Here is a 2622-nt window from a genome sequence, read left to right as displayed (position 1 = left end):
TCTACCAGGAGACACCGGCCGGTAAGCAGAGTCCTGCTCAAACAAGCATTTGGGCTGGGCCAAGAGCCAGCAGGGCACGAACAGTGTCCTACCATCTGAGCCCAGCAGGGGCTTGGCTAAAAGAAGGCCACCAAGTCCTGGCAGATCTCAGAAGGGACACTCTGGCCTCCACCCCGTGGTGCGGTGGACAGTGTTGGGCTGCCCTGACGCCCTCCAACGAAGGACTTGTCCCCGCAGCTGCCGAGCGCTCTCGGTGCACCGCCTTCAGCACCAGCCCCCCAGAGTGCCCCACCCCGGCCATCCTGTCCCCAGCAGTGCAATCCCCTGACTGCAGCCAACCTGGGGAAACTCCAGCACCAGAGCGCCGTGGGGCTGGCTGAGGCTGTCACTGAGCCTGCAACACAGGCTGCACCTGTCCCCCTGCCCACTGTGGCTTCATTCTCCTCCTCACAGGGCATGACCCCAAATAAACATCCCGTGCACAAAGCCTGTGTTCTGGGGAACCCAAGATGTCACCGTAGGCTGTTAATTTTTCCGAGATGTGTACGTCCAAGTTTCTGTGGGAGACCCACATATTCAAACCATGGAAAAAGTTTAAAGACTTAAAAAAAAGTAATATCTCTTTTCTGTAAGAAAACAAGTTTGAGGCCACTTTGACAATGGTAAAAATTCTAAACCTTTGCTGTTTTTACTTGCTTTATAAGGAAAACATTCCTGTTTAGTCTGTGGGCGCATGACTAATTGGTTAAAATTACTAGTGGCTGTGGTTTGCATTATAGGTGTGGGCGAGGTACAGCTTCTGTCAAGGAGAAGAGTCTAAAACAAAGTGGTCACAAAGGGCAGCCCCCCAGGAGGATGTGACGGAGTGTAAAGTCGGAACTTTCGCACACAATTACATTTTTTAATGGAACACGGGGAGCTGATCAGACTAAGGGTATTTCTTAGGCCGACTGGATCTTGATGACTACACTTGGGGATTTGAGGGACACTTTTGAGAGAAGGGGCAGTTCGGAATATAACCTGAGATACCACTGTTGAGCTGACGCAGGCTGGAAAAGTGTCCTTAGAAGGCTCTTGGGAACAAAGGCGGAGGACAGAGGGGCACAGACCCTTCACCTTAAGTCACTGCTGGAGCTGAACAGCAGGACGATGTGACACTACTCTGAGACTCAGACGACAGAAAGCCCGAGTCACCCAGGAAGGACCCAGCCACAGTAAAGGTCTTCAGGGGTAAGGCCTGGCTGAGGGATCTCGGGACAGGCAGTAACCACTGACCCTGCACCTGGAAGCAAGCTGACCCATCCTGTGGCATCCCAAACAAGTGGGCACTGTGACCTTAGTCTCCAAACCTCCTTAGACGAGGGCCTTCATCTCCAAACCTCAGTTTCCTCATCTGCAAAATGGGTCTTCCATTTGTCTCACAGAGACGCTACAATCAGTAATGCATACTTTAAAGACAGCATTTAACAGGAGACATGACAAATGTCAGTTTTCTTCCTTTGCTGGGGTTTCACGTTGTCTGTGCATTGGATAAGAGTCTCTTAACTGAAAGTTATAGAAACTCAAGGTGTAGGAGCTCAGGCACAAACAGGGCTGGGTCAGGAGGGGCTAGAAGAAGCTGGCTTTGGGGATGCCTGGAGTCTGCACTCAATGCTGTCAGGACTGTCCCCATGGCTTGTCTCCTCTTCCTCCCATGGTGCCTCAGCCTCTCCTCCAGGCTTCTGCTCCTCACAGGAAGGAGGAGCTTCCCTCCTGGAAGCTCGGGGCCCACAGGCTTGCAAGACCAGACGGGGGAGGGCCGTTTCCCTTTCCAGTCTGATCAGTGCGAGGGGAAGGACTGGCTGGCCCAGCCCGGAATGTATGTAGGAGAGGTCGGCCTCGCCACTGCTCCTGGCACCTCTCAGAGCAGCCACTCTGCCCCCCACAAGCCACACTCCTTCCAGAGAGGGGAAAGAGGGACTTGAGGCAGCTTGTCCCTCCTGGCTCCCCTATATCCCCCACTGCAGGTGGCACTGCCCTAACCTCCATCTCCCCTGTTTCTGAAGGTTCCCCAGCAGATAAAAGTTGCTTTTCCCACAACAGGCCAGGACTCCAGATGGGGTCTGATGTTTGCCCAGGGCCACACACAGCCCACTCCTAGGCCCCGGCCCCTGGGGTATGCCCACCCACTACACATGAGCTCGTCTGCGAATGCTCTGCACACCACCAGAACTTTCCTTTAACCATGTGCTTTGGAAAGAGCCGAGGCATCCCCCACACCTCCACAGACTAAAAACTATTCCTTTGCATGTCTGAATTTTAAATGTCAACCAAGGAGGAAATAGGATTCACCCCAAAATCTGGATTTGCTACTAACCTCCTGTATTTTATTAGTACTTTTCAAAATGCAGTCTTCGGTGAGGAAAAACACCTCCCACAGAAGGGCTCCAACACACTGAGTCTGAATTAGACAAGCAAGGTCCTCCAACAGGAGATGGTCAGGGTTACCCCAGCCACAGATGGAGGTGGCAGATTGCCTGGCCCCTGCATGAGGTCCTGGGCCTTTGTCTCTCAGCCGGGGCTTGCTGGCTTCAGCACTTTACGTTCTGCTGCGTTGGGAACAGATGAACAGAGACGCGGCAT

The sequence above is a fragment of the Propithecus coquereli genome, unplaced genomic scaffold (genome assembly GCF_000956105.1).
Source record: "Propithecus coquereli isolate 6110/MARCELLA unplaced genomic scaffold, Pcoq_1.0 Scaffold383, whole genome shotgun sequence".
Taxonomy (NCBI): domain Eukaryota; kingdom Metazoa; phylum Chordata; class Mammalia; order Primates; family Indriidae; genus Propithecus; species Propithecus coquereli.
This window is presented reverse-complemented; position numbering follows the sequence as displayed.